The sequence below is a fragment of the Ambystoma mexicanum genome, chromosome 2p (assembly GCF_040938575.1).
Source record: "Ambystoma mexicanum isolate Mex_15411 chromosome 2p, UKY_AmexF1_1, whole genome shotgun sequence".
Taxonomy (NCBI): domain Eukaryota; kingdom Metazoa; phylum Chordata; class Amphibia; order Caudata; family Ambystomatidae; genus Ambystoma; species Ambystoma mexicanum.
Window position 1 is genome coordinate 1,171,456,980 of NC_090923.1, and position 15,046 is coordinate 1,171,472,025.

Sequence of the window (15,046 nt, forward strand, 5' to 3'; positions counted from 1 at the left end):
CCGAGCTTTGTGGATCTTGGAAGAAAGCCGGAAGCTCGATGGACTGGTTCACGTGGAATTTGGAAATAAACTTAAGTGAGAACCTAGGGTTTGTGCGTAAAACCAGTTTATCTTTATGGACAGTAAAGAAGGGATCTTGCACTGACAGAGCCTGAATTTCACTGACCCTTCTTATAGACGTAATTGCTACTAAGAAGGCCGTTTTGTAAGTCAGAAGTTTGTGACAGCTTTTGTGCATGGGCTCGAATGGGGGGGCCCATGAGCTTAGATAGCACCACGTTAAGGTCCCATCCTGGTGGTAGGTTTGAAATAGGAGGGTGAAGTCTCTTTACTCCTTCCATGAAGGCTTTAACTACTGGTACTTTCCACCACAACACCTTATGGGAAGTGGTGTATGCCAACAGAGCTGCCAGGTGTACCTTCAGTGAGTTAAAAACCAGTCCTGCATCCAGCAGGTGGAGCATGTATGTAACAATAGTGGAAGGAGTGCAATCAACTGGGTTGATTTGTTTATTCTGGCACCACATAACAAATCTCTTCCATTTGTCAAAGTAGCAGTGCCTCGTTTTTGGTTTCCTAGATTCTTTTAGGATGTCCATACACCTCTGTGGTAAATTGAGATGTCCGAACTCTATGACCTCAGGAGCCATGCTGCCAGGTTCATTGAGTTGGGTTGAGAATGCACCGTTTGACCTTGGTGCTGGGACAGTAGGTTGTACCAGGCCAGAGGCTTGATGGGTTCGCACACCGGTAATCTGCATAAGTGTGGGAACCACGGTTGTCTCGCCCACATGGGAGCAACCAGGACGAGCGTCATCTATTCTCTGTTCATCTTGTTGACCACCTTCCTGATGAGAGGAGTTGGTGGCAAAGCGTACGCAAACATTCCTGACCAGTTCATCCACAGGGCGTTCCCCTGGGAGTCTGGTTGGGGGAACCTGGATGCAAATCCTGGGCATCGTCTGTTTTCGGTTGTGGCGAATAGGTCTACAGTGGGGAAACCACACTGAGAGAAGATATCTTCTACGACTTCTCTGTGTAGTCACCATTCCTGTTCCTCTGGAGGGGGTCTCTGTTCAGAGCATCCGCTAGAGAATTGAGATCTCCTGTAACATGTTGCGATGACAGGAAGATGTTCCGTCTGAGTGCCCATATCCAAATTTTCTGGGCAAGCTTGGACAGATTTGGAGAACGAGTCCCTCCTTGCTTGTTCAGGTAAAACATGGCTGTAGTGCTGTCCGGATTTGCACTGACAGATGTAGCAGGTAGGGCTCAACCGCTTGAAGCACTCTGAACACTGCCAGAAGCTCTAGCAGGTTGATGTGATTCTTGGCCACTGAGTGAGACCAGAGACCCTGAGCTGTGTGGCGAAGATGGTGAGCTCCGCACCCTGTCAGGCATGCATCGGTTGTGACTACCGCCTGTATCTCGGGATCGTAAAAGGGTTTCCCCTTGGACAGATTTTCTCTTGTCCACCAGTGAAGGCTTTGTACAAGTGTTGGCGGAACAACCACTAGATCGTCCCACTGACCACTTGCCTGAGACCACTGTTTCGCCAACCATTCCTGCATGGGACGCATGCGCAGGCGCGCTTGGAGGACCAGGTAAATACATGACGCCATCATGCCCAGCAAACGCATTGCTTTGCGTACCGTTATTTGGTGACCGGACTGATATTGTGAAATTTGGAGCAGTATATTCCGAATTCTTTCCTCGGAAGGAAAGGTAAACCCCTCTTGAGTGTCTAGGATAGCTCCTAGGAACTGTTTGGAGGTGCTTGGCACCAGACTTGACTTTTTTCTCGTTTATTGAGAAGCCCAATTCGAAGAGGAGGTCGATTTTCCTTTGAATGTTTGTTCTGCAAATTACTGGGGTCTCCCCCGTGATGAGCCAGTCGTCCAGGTAAGGGTACACCGGGATTGCCTCCCTGCGTAGGTGTGCTGCCGCCACCACCAGTACCTTGGGGAATACCCTTGGAGCCGAAGCTATCCCGAAGGGCAGTACCTTGAACTGGTAGTGCCGACTGCCCACCTTGAAGCGCAAGTACTTTCTGTGCGCTGGGAACATGGAAATATGAAAATAGGCATCTTTCATGTCCAATGTTGCCATGTAATCCCCCTTTATAGGAGGGGGATTACCTCCTAAAGAGTAGTCATGCGAAACTTTTGGGGCTTGACATACTTGTTTGCAGGCCGTAAGTCCAATACTGGGCGCATTGTTAAATCTTTTTTTGGCACAAGGAAGTAAGTTGAATAAATACCCTTGTTTACCTGGTGTCCCGGGACGAGTTCTATCGCGTCCTTTGCTAGCAGATAGATGATCTCCGAGGAGGATCTTCTAGTGGTCCAAATAATGTATTTTTTGTCGTGGAGGATGGTTTCGGGGATGCTCTAACAGTTCTATGCAGTACCCTGTGGATACTGTGGACAGCACCCATCTGTCTGATGTGATCCTTTCCCAAGCTTGGGTGAAGTTGGAAATGTGTCCCCCCTACTGGGGTTGTGTGAGAAGGGACCCTGAACGGAGTCACTGTTTTGGTGGAGGCGTGCTGCCTCCTCTATTGGGGCTGCCTCTACCTTTACCACGTCCTCTTTTATTACCCCTGCCATAACCCTGGGTAGACTGTTGGTTATTATTGTTCCACGGTGTACCCTGCCCCTGGGAATAGTTAGATCCTCTCTGGGAATTTTGGCCGTGTGGGCGACGAAAATTGCCATTCCCTCTCCGATTAGGGGGTTTATTGGTTAGTTGGCCTAGGAATTTGAGTGTCTCATACTCGTCCTTGGCATTTTTCAGCGCATCCTCGACCGCGTTACCATACAACAGATCCGGCTCCACCGGTTTATCTAACAATGATGCTTGGGTTTCAGCTTTAAATCCAGACTGCCGTAACCAAGCGGGTCTCTTGATAACAGTTCCTTCTGCTATCAATCTGCCGGCGTTATCCGCGGCATCAAAGGTTGCTTTTAAAATGCAACCGGACACGGCTCTTCCCTCCGCCGAAACACGTGCCAACTGGCTCTTTAAGGGTTCTGGGGCAGAGTCTATGAGTGTTGCGACTTCTTCCCACTGATGGCAGTTGTAGCTGGCCAACAGGGTGGTGGAGTTGGCAATCCTTGCCTGGTAGACGTAAGTGGAGGCTATTTTCCTGCCCAAACCATACAGTTTCTTGCTCTCCTTGTCGGGAGGAGCTTCGGACGATGACAAGGGTGTTCCAGCCCTCTTACGGGTGTTTGTAACAACTAGGGAGTCCGGCTTCAGATGTCCCCTTATATACAGTGGGTCTGATTGGGCTGTCCTGAAAGTTTCGCAATCCTGGGGTTCACTGCCCTGGTGAGTTTAGGATTTACAAGTGAAGGGTCTATTCTTCTCTGAATAGACTTAAGGATAGGGATGGCCTGAGCAACAGGTCTCCTTTCTCCCACTAACTCCTCGGCGAAGTCCCTCTCCTCTTGAGCACCCTGGGTGTCAATGTGGAAATGTTCTGCTGCTCGAGACAGAACTTCATTCAGGAGAGGTTGGTTGTCGACAGGTAAATCGGTAACCGGGGGTTCCTTCTCTACCGGGGAATCTACTCTGTAGGTTTCAGGGTCTTCCTCTTCTTGGTCCTCATCATCCCCATAGTAGCCCGTACGAGTTTGCTCTTCCAACATGCCCAAATCTGGATCCTCACAAAAGGATGTCTCTCCTTGATACTGAGAGTAGGGCTGTACATAGAAGGGGTCCGAAGACAGGGTTGGTGTTTCAAACCGGGGCTTTTTACTTTGAGGTATTGGATCCTTACAGCCTGAGGGTGCTGACCCGTCGGGAGTATAGGAGAGAAAGTGTTCAGGGTTTTTTGCGTACAAATCTGCCAATGATGACATCCTTGACATGAATCTGTCTATGTCATCACTAGACCATTCTCTAGAACTGGGAATGACTCTTTCTGGAAGTTTCTCTGACTTATCCTGACTAGACTTGCTGGTCTGAGCAGGGGTCTTTGTGATAGCAGAAGACTTGGACCTGTCTGTCTCTGAGGAGTGTAAAGAGGCTGAGGCTGCTTCCTTTGTTGCTTTTCCCCCTCCCCGTGAGTGTAAGATTGTTTTCCCTGCTTTTTCGCCCCTTCGGAGCCTTTCGATGCCTGGCGTCGAGGTTCGGGGGTAGTGTCCCTACCTCCACGTTCGAAGGATAGGGGCTCGGGAGCCGCCGTAACGTGGTCGGCAGGCGCTGACTCCTGGAGTGCGGTCTGGGGGTGGAAGTCGGCTTCGTCCTCCGACGATCGAACTTCCGTTACCTTGGGGAGCGAGGCACTCTTGGCAACAGTGGATGATTGCCTGGAGTCATGCGGCGATCTAGATCGAGAACGCCCAGAGGACGCCGATTCGGACCGTTCTCTATATGCCTCTTTCCGAGAATTCGACGTGCGCGTCGAGTCCCGGTTGGACTTCATGTGTTTTGTGGAAGTGCTGTGGGAAGCGCTTGTGTCGCCGGGGGTTTTCCCCATAGCCGCCCTGCCGGACGACCTTCCGAGGTCAGGGACTTGCGCTCGGCTGTCTTTCAACGCAATAATGCCCTCGCCGTCCGATAGCACGGCGTCGCTGCCATCGCTGAAGGCGCCCTCCGCTGCCATGGCCTCCTGACGCCTGGCGTGGTGGGCCCAACGCTTGATCGAACGGTCCTTAAGTGTTTTTGGTTTAAACCTACTACACGCTCTGCAGTTCGCCTCGGGGTGGTCCATCGGCAAGCAGAGATTGCACGTGGCGTGCCTGTCGACCCAAGGGTACTTGCGGTTGCACTTGGGGCAGAATTGGAAAGGGGTACCCTCCATACGCACCTTGTGGCAGCGGGCTGGTAAGTGTAGGAATATATAAGAATGTACCTATATACCAAAAGAGTGTAGAGTATGTCCACCCGCCACTCTCCCTACTTGCAGGGCGGAGGCAAGAGGCCCTCCAACGCCCAGGCCAAGGCCAGAGGCCTTCCGAGACCCAAATCCGTCGTGCAGCTGTCGACGGCCGAATTGTTCTCCGGGCCGGCGTCGAGTGTGGAAGTTCGGGGACTCGACGTTGGGGTGGAGAAATGGGTAAATATAACAATTATTAGTAAAAGTATGGCTAAGGCTAGGGAACTCCGCGAAATGCTTCTGACCAGTATGGCGGAAAAAAACAATCTGAGGGTCCTAGACGCGTGAGGGATCATGGGTACATGGACGTCACACTAGGGATAGTATTACAGGCACGCCCTGTGTCGACGCCCATTTTCGAGTTTCGAAAAACAAACTAATGCTCCGCAGCTTCCACTAGATGTTGGCCTATGCACAGCATGTGATCTAAGCAGATTCCACAAGCCTCAGAAATATATATAATTTTTTTAATTTTTTTTTTATTAAGGTAGATTCACATCTCATTTAAGCAAACAGTACAGTAGATAATGATGATGGATACCGTTGAACAGTATATATGTAACAATAACAACCATAGTACTTTCCCATTATGGGTGGTAACTGACAACATGGGTCAATGTAAAACCTTAGTTCAACGTTAGCAAATTCTCAATAGCACTGTCTGGGTGCTGAGTCATAAGTTAAGTCACTAATGGGCCCCATATGTTCTTAGATCTTGTCCTTGGCCCACATAGGAGACCATATTACTTGTCAAGCTCACTTAGCCTAATCAGGTCTCCCAACCATGCCTGGGTGATTGGGGGGGGACCCAATTGGTCCATTGTATCAGTATACATCTCCATGCCACTATCATACCAGTAGCCAGAAACTTCGGCCTAGACCCGGGGCCCTTGGGAGTCATCCAAACATGCAACACAGCAGTTCACAAGGTACATCACGGCCCACCATACCAGAAAGAGTACATGTAACCACCCACCCCCTCAAATTCCTGCAGCTGAGGACAAGACCACAACAAGTGAAAATAAATCAGCTCATTGCGCTTGACAACTTGGGCATTTATCCCTTTTAGTCGAATCGAACAAGCAATGACGGGCCCATGTGAGATATACCCTATGAAGGTTAAGTTGGATCAATTGAAGACGGGTAATTAAACGCCCCAATATCAGATGTTGCACACATCGCTGCCCACTGGTTTTCAGTAAACAAAACCCCAGCGTAATTTTCCCAATGGTCTTTGCACTTCAACATCACATGAGGGGTCCCTTTCTGCATTAGCCTGTAAATGGAAGATACCAGCCGTTTGTCCCAATCGGGATATAGGTCCACCATAGCACCAATCCCAACACCATTCCACTCTTGCACCAAGGTAGGTTGAATACATTCAATCCTCTAGAGCTGGAGCCCCGGGTCAAACCAAGTGTCTCCTGAGAATCCTGTTGCATACGAGAAACGTGCAAGCAACCGGGTCGAATTTGCACCTGTCAGCCACCCTCCTTGACACCAGATCCCCTTGAATTGCAAACAGACACACACTTTCCAATAAGTTGCACATGCAGGTACGCCGGAGATCCCGACATCCAATAGGAGACTAAATGCACTTGCGCCACCAGAACATACAATTCCATGTCGGGCGCACATATTCCACCTCGATCTCACAGACGAACCAGAGTGTGCCAACTAATTCTGGGGCTCTTTGGGTGCAATGCCAACTTCAACACTAACGACTTCAACTCTGCAAAGAAGGCCACCCCCAGCCATACCAGAATATTCTGAAACAAATAGTCATTTAAGACCCACAATCATCTTGGCAATAGCCACCTGCCCAACAGGGACAGAGGTAGTGTCCAACACCTATCTACTTTGTTCCTCTGGGCCTTCAAATATGTTACTGATTTTCCGCCAGTAGAGAACGGGAATTCCTGCTAACCTTCATTCCCAAAGTGCTAACGGAAAACTGTTCCCACTAGATCCCTCTAAGATATTCCAGCCTCACTGTGGCTTCATTAAGCGGAAACAAAATAGATTGACCAATTCACACAGAGCCTTGAATACTGACTTAAGATATAAAATTCTAAAATTTGCATATAAAAGATACCAATTCCCTTGTCCCTCCCAACGTCAAAACCTCGAGTGAGGTGGAACTTGCGCAATCTAGCTGCTAGGGGTTCTATCGCAAGCGCAAAAAAGCAACGGAGACAACGGGCAGTCCTGCCTAGGGCAAACACTGTAGAATACATATGAAAAAAAACAATCTTAGGCATTGCGCCTAAACATAGAAGCTGCAACCAACATTTTGGTATGAAAGTTAATAAGAGATATCTGCTGGTATGAGGCACAGCCCAAAGGATCCTTTCCATCCTTCAAAAGTATAATCACCACCGCCTCACGCATCGAAGGAGACAAACTTCCCGAAGCCATGGCCTCTTCCAAGACTCCCACCATATTTAGCGACATCCGGCACCAGTTCTTTATATAATTCTGCTGCTATCCTATTGGAGCCCAGAGCCTTAGCTGAGAGAAGCGCACGTACCTCTGCTAAAATATCCTCTTCTGTAATTGGTTTAGCCAGCACCTGACCCACCTCTGGGCTTAATCCTCGGCAGCGTCACCTCCTCCAAGCACTCAACCATGTCCCCCACGGGCAAAGAGCCCATCGATACATACACCTCTTCAAAGTATCTGCGAAAAAGTATCTAAAATACCATCAGACTCAGCCACCAACTGCACGTACATCATATATATTGCTGCAATATCTGGGTCCCCTTTTTCATATTGCAACATAGCCGCCAAGAGACAACCCGGGTGACCCCCAGAGCAGCATTCCATCGCGGGGTGTGCTTGATGTTTGATCTCCTGGTCGGCCAGATCATTAAACCGACTCAGGGTACTCTGCAGGTCAACCCTGGCCGCCATATCGTCAAACCTGCCTGTGCAGGCTCAATACCCTTAATTTCATCCTCCAACTCAGTCAGTTGTCTCCTGATCGCCTTTAACACCCCAAACTCAAACGACATGCACCTCCCACGGAAGACCACCTTAAAAGCTTCCCAAATGGAGGCCATTGTACTGACAGAGCCCATTTTGTCATCAAAATACAAACGTACAGCATCAACCACCTCATTGCAGAATACTATATCCAATAGTGCCATTGCCTTAAATGTCCAATTGGGCCTGGGTATTGCTTCCCTACCCACATCCAACAACCACAGAACAGGGGCATGGTCATACCAAAGTCCTCAGAAGAAGCACACCCTATATTGTCATACGCATCAGGAGCGGGCTAGCAAGAGCGTAAACTAGACGCGATGGATGTGCCATGTACCGATGAATAAAAGGAAAACTCTCACCTCAACGTGAAGCACACGCCAGGCATCCATCAAACCCAATTCAGACATGCCCATGCGCACCGTAGTAGCAGCTTGAGGGGGGGGGGGAGGGGGGAGAGAGGACCGCCCCAACTAACCTATCCACAGTGACGTTTCCAAAGCAACTTAAGGTCCCTCGCCCAGATGTTAGCCCAACTACCTGACAATGGCAAACCTCCCACATGTATCAATAACCTTTTCCTCCAAATGGAATCGGAGTGACTTAGGAATTAGTGTCATGACCCCAGCTGAATACGAGGATTACGATGCATACCTGTTGGGTCCCCAGGACTTGGCTACCCCTTCACCCGCTGTCCCAATTAGATGGGTCTCTTGCAAAAGGATCACCTTAGTGCCATGACGTTCACAGTATTTAATGGCCCGTCTGGTCTTGCATGGATTGTTTAGCCCTCTCACATCCCAAATTACTATGTTGCACCTGTCCATAAGTCTCGAAGTATAACCATCAGCTCAGTTCTGTGCTCACTGGACCAGCCTGCAATACTGTGCAGGTATGATTCGACAGCATTCCACCTTCGCTCACATGGCCGTGAATCAATTTTCAAAACATACACTCCCAAATCCCCACCTTCAACCCCCCCACACTCCCATCCAAAGAAAACCAACCATTAACACATCCCAGCTCCTCTCCCACACTGCCCAACCCCAACTAGCAGTGAAACACTCCCACCCCATTGTCAACCATCCCACAAGAGCCATCAAGGACAAACTCCCAGGGCGCCAGAACCACCATTTTTGGCTTACCAACCCCCACCGCTCAAGAGAAGGAGGCCTAGCACTCTACAGATTCCCCGCCACAGGACCGACTTGTTACATGTCGTTAGTCTTGTTTGCTCACACTAAACACATCAGAAAGTATACATTTTTAGCCTTGTAGCTGATCTACAATGACCAGACCTACAGAGCGTGTTACCCTGTCCAACATTGCCCAAGGGAGAAAATCATCTTAGACACCTCACGCCTCCCATTCAAAAATATTGTCTTATTCTTTTGGTAGGGTTTCCATGAAGTCATGTATTGCAGCAGGATCAGGGAAAAGGCGAGTTTTATCCCCCTGGAGGACTCTCAACCTGCATCGGTACAGCAAGGCATATTGAATCCCCCCTCATGCAGAGAGCATGCTTCGCTGCCCGGAAAGAGTCGCGCAGCTGAACAGAAGGCGTAGAAAATCAGGAAAAAACAAGACTCTGGCACCCTCGAATTGCAAGTCCCCCAACTCACCGTCTTTCCTGAGTATCTTGTCCTGATCCCAATAATTGAATGGATGGGCTATAACCGGGCGAGGGCTATAACCGGGCGAGGGCTCTGCCCTTGTTTAGGGACTGCCTGTGATGCACGGTGCGCCCTTTCAAATCAAGGATGGGGAGGACAAAAGGTGGGGACTGCAACACATCACCAATAAACTGCTCCATGAAGACCTCCATATTGCACTGCGACAGACTATGGAATTCCCCGCACCCACGAGAATGTTATTCCTACAGGATCTTGCTTCCAAGTCCTCGTTCCTTTCTTTAATCCCATTAACCGCGGTATGTAGGGAGTGGATTGCCTGTGTCACCTCCGAACTCAGATCCTCAAGCACCCCCCCCCCCGTGCTCTGCTTCTGAGATCCGCCCGCTCTCCTTGTCCAGCCGTTCCTGCATTCGTCCCACCTTATATGCCATCCCATCCAATTTTAAGCTAATAGACGCAAACCCAGACCTCATTTCAGGCAGAAATAATCAGAGATCTGAAACTGGCACACCAATGACTGATCCGGACCCATTTTCATCCTGGCTTGACGAGCCAGGCACCTCTGGTATGTCTCGAGGGGGCAGCATCTTATCCCCCCTCTCACGGAGCCCCTCCATCTGGGAGAATGGCAATCGGGACTGCCTTTTGTTGCCCTTCGCCATGAATGTCCCACCGCAGGACATAGCTCAGCCCTGTATGTAGAGCACACTGATGCTGTGAGGGCACTTCACCGCTGTCTCGCGTTCCACCTGCCGGTCCAGTAACAATTCAACAAATTTACTTAGAGTACAGGAGGGGATGCAGGCCCTACGCTGGCCGGTGCTTACTGCACAGGTCTTCACTAGAAAAGCGCCAGGGGTCACATCTGAACACTACACCCCCAGGGATCTGTGTAAGCCAAAGGTCCAGTGCACAGTGGGCCACGCACCCTACAGCAACAGCATACGACACTGGACAGAGTATAATTGCAGATAGTGTGCCATGCACTGCTGCCCCTCCAGAAGCAGCCCAGTCAGCAGTTCACTCAGCCTCCAGTTCCAGCAAAATTCCCGGGGAGGCCCAACCACCCGCACCAGATGGATTCCACCAGCTGGGCCCCCTCCGGCTCAGAGCACCAGGTTACCATTGCCGCTACAGCGGCCTCAATCCACACTTATCGCCTGACTTTTCCCATCGGTACAAGCCACAGAGAGTGCCCGCCAACTCTTCTGCTGGCCACTAGGTGGATCGCCGCATAGCCGGCCACCCCAGCCCCATAACAGGGCTCACCGTTAATACAGGATCCACATCAGGGGTGTGGGGGGTCAGAGGCAACACGTGGCTGCACTGAGGACGACAACGACAACTGGGCTCCTCCACTTTCCAGCCCAGAGCACAGCCCTTCACTGCCTGGCCTGCGCGATTGCGAGCCCAGCCTCCACTTGCCGGGTGGGATGGGGGGTGGGATGGGGGGAGTGGGGGGGGTTAAGGTGCCATTCCAGTACCCCCAAGACGAACAGCATGTGCATGAGGGGTCCCCAGGCCCATTTCACCCCTCGTACCCCGGATGCATTCAGTGCAGACTCATTCCCCTTCAGCAATGCGCAGAGCTTAGCAAGCTGTAGCCAACTTGGGGGCGAGCGCCCCCCCTGTAATATATTGTTAACGTCATCTCCCATTACCGCTTTAGATGCCATTACAAAAGCCACGCTTTACAAGCATTCCAATTTATACGTTTATCCGGTCTCAGTCTTTACTGCACTGTATCTAAGCAGAGTTTTCTTTTCTCGATTTTCCAAGTACAACAAAGAGGTCGTTGAGCACAACAGTGCAGCCTTTGTACACCAGATCCTTATTTGCTGGTATTGCAGCCAGAGTGGGTTTTGAATCCACATGATCCGATGAGCTAAGCGCACATAGCAGTAATGCGGCTCCTCCCTTTTTGATCTTTATGAGATAAGAACTACCACCAGAAGGGTTATGGGGAAGAGCAAACATTGGCGGGGGCACAGCAATGCCATCCTGCTGTACCAGTCATGCAATACGACAACCCCAGGTCCCAGATCCATCCTCCCGAGCTGAAGAGAGAATGAAATGCATCACCAGTTGGGGAGAAGGGCGGTGGAGGCGGGGGAGGGGGGTCGGTGGGTTCAGTAGAAAATGTAAGTTACTCACTGTAGTGACTAGAGCCATCAGTCCTTAGTCCCCTTTCCTGCATCCTTGTGGGTGTCACCCAACATGGGGACGGTACCAGAACCTTTGGCAGCGAAAACATTAGCTACCCCTTTAAATTTAGCATAGCGTGCAGGATGTGACCCAGGGCGTGGGAACGCCCTTGAGGCCCCGCCCTCCGGCACATCACCTCAGTCCTCTTTTTACATATCTGACCCTTGAATACCTGGCTATGCTGACAATTTTAGCCCCTGGCATTATAGCGGGGGAAGGTGTGTGCGACGTATGGAGGAAAGGGGACTAAGAACTAGGAGTGCTCTAGTCACTACTGTGAGTAACTAATTACTCATATGTTCTGTCCCCTTTCCTCCATCCTTGTGGGTGATTCCACCTAACAAGACAAATGAGTGGAGCTCTGACAACCTGCCGTGTGCTTAGGAAGAAGCCTCATTCCAGCACTCCTTCCATTCTCATCTTTGTTGTCCTTTCCTCTTCCTTTATTATGGTCAATCATGCCATCCTGATAAATCGTCTCCATGAGAACCATGGCATCACAGACCTGGCTCTGGACTGGCTGACCTTCTCAGACCGACCTTTGCAGGTTCAACTTGGCCTCTCCACCTTGCAGAGTCCCTCAGGGATCTATCCTCTCGTCTTGGCTTTTCAACATCTAAAAACTTTGGCGTCATCTTCAACTGCTGTCTCGCCTCTCCTCACATCACAGACCTTGCCAAGAAGGCCCACTTACAGCTTCACCTCCTCAGAGGCAGTCTCCCTTCCCTCACCTTCCCACAGAAACTCAGAGCTCTGGTCCTCTCCAGGCTGGACTACTGCAACAGACTCTTCCTTAATCTTCCCAACTCCTCCCTTCGCCCCTTCAACTAATCCAGAATAGGACTGCAAGACTTAATTTGGCCTCAAGCCCAGGGACTGCATCTCTCCAGTCCTAAAATCTCTCCACTGGCTCCCGGTTGCTGCAAGGATAAAGTTCAAAACCCTCTGCATCATCCACAAGGCTTTCTGGGGCCTAGGACCCCTGCAAATCCAACTCTATCCCTAAATACCACCCTGCTAGAGCCCTTAACTCGTCTAGCTCAGACTCTGCAAATGGGAAGCTTTTCAAAGCAGAGTGGAGGGTAGATCTCTCTCACCCGCCTGAGTCTCCCTCTGGAATAGCCTCCCTGCCCCTCTCAGACTTGAGCCGGATCGCCTTAAATTCCAGAAGCTTTGCAAGACCTTCCTTTTCACTTCTTCCTTCCCTCTCACCCTCCCCAGCTAATGTCCCCATATGCTTCTTGACTGGCTGCCTGGTTCCTTCAGGAGTTTAACAGGGCAGCAGCACCCCCCCTCTAATCCAGTCTACCCCCGCAGTTTTTCTCCCCCGACAACCCTCCCACCCCCCTCTCAACCTCAAGAGGGGCAACAAACAGTTAATGTGTCACTCCAATTCGTAGGTGTTGAACTTCAGGCCACTGAGCTTGTCTGCTTCCGCATGGTTGTCCCCCAGGAGATGGACAGTTTGTGGAACATTGCAGTTCAATTGTCAGAACTGTCTTGCACTAGATGACCAGTAAGAAAGCCCTGAGCGATTGGTCCACCGCCATGAGCTTGAGTAGATTGATATGCACGAGAGCCCCTGCCCTCGACCACGCGCCGTGAATTTAATAGCCATCCAGGGCAGCCCCCCAGCCCGTGAGGGAGGAATCCGTTGTCACTATCAGAGTAGGTTCTGGCTGAGTAAAGGAGGTTCCCACTGCCACATTGCAGTCCATGAGCCACCAGTGAAGACCCAGAAGGAGAGACGGAGGAATAGGAAGCCTGTCCGACTGCACCCCCATTTCTTGGTCCGAACTGGCCGCCAGGTGGCACTGGAGGCGCCTCATCCAGAGATGTGCATGCCGCACTGTGAGCGCACAGGATGCCAATCAGGCCCAGAAGGTCCTGGAACCACCACTCTGGGGTGGTCAAGTTGGCCAGAAAGTGCAGAATCGCATTTCAAAGGCAGTATAGCCTTATGATCATGGGGAACACCCTCTGAACTGCCGTGTCCCATCAAACTCCAAGGAACACTAGATCCCGGGAAGGGATCAACTGCGACTTCCGCTGGTTGAGCGGAAAACCCCAGCTGATGAAGTTCCGCTAGCTGTTTGCAGTAGTGCACTACCCCCTCAGGTGAGCTGGCCCTCACCAGTCGTCCAGAGAGGGCTATAGGTTGTGGCCCTCCAAGTGAAGGAGCCCAGCCACCCGTTTTTGAGCTTCGTGAACATACAAGAGGCTGAACTGTGTCCTGTTTGCCCCTGTTCGCCTCTGGAGTCACAGAGCTGACACTCCCTCACTGAGGCCCTCCATGGACTCGATGCTACGTGAGTAGATAGCTTCACACCAAGACTGCTCTTCATTGCCCTCAGACTCTGACTTGTGTAAATCCTATTATGATTCTATCTTGTAAGTCATTCCTTGTACTAGCACCTTTGCCTACGTTTTCACATGTCGCAATGCAATGCTAAAAACTAATTTTCATGATTAGAAATGTCTCATTACGTACTGTAGACAGTGAATGCTTTTTGCACATTTCTGCCATCTGATATCCTTAGGCAGTTAGCGCCTTCACTACCAAAACTACCGCTGCCCTATCCCGCCTCCCTGCACGTGCACAACAAAGTACTCCAGCATGTTACCAGGGCTGCACCACCAGATTAACACTCTACGACTCATTGGCACACTTCTCACAATACATGGACAACAGTACCTACACTCTTGCTCACCTAGCTCCAACATCATGACGCCGTCTAACACAAACTCCTCACCCTCCCACTCTAGCCCTGACACCACACATCCTCACACCTCTATACTTAATAGCTGCTCCAGACTGTGCAGACTGAGGACGCGCACGCTACTCAGGTCCTTCTCTTCGCTACACATTCCAACATCGCTCAGAAACCACAGACTAGGTTCCCGCACATCTGTCCCTCACAACCTTATGCCCAGCAGTCCCCACATCTTCACACCGTGTAGTAGCTTCACGCCCACTCCGAAATCATTCATCCCATCCAACTTTAAGTAGAAAAATCAAACTAAACAGCAGCCTCCTAACAGAAGTAAGGTAGCGCCTACACTCAAATGTGCATTACTTAACACTCGATCGCTCACTGCCCATGCCCTAGAAATCAATGAACTCATCTCCAGTCTCGACCTAGACCTGCTAGCCATTACAGAGACTTGGCTACATGAAGCTTCTGGCCCTGCCATTACTTTAGCCGTACCAGAAGGCTACTCCATCCTTAGGCAAGACAGACCAACTAAATCAGGGGGGGGGGTTGCCTTAATATATAACGACATCCACCATATCAGACCCACACCCCGCACATGGGAAGGGAATGCAGACATACTA

The 15,046-nt window shown here is 50.6% G+C and overlaps 1 protein-coding gene across 6 annotated transcripts in view; it reads right to left on the bottom strand.

The window, feature by feature from the left end:
• The window catches only part of WNK3 (WNK lysine deficient protein kinase 3), a 2,095,067-nt gene that overhangs the window by 1,143,329 nt on the left and 936,692 nt on the right, over nucleotides 1-15,046 (bottom strand). The gene's annotated exons all lie outside the window — the stretch shown is intronic.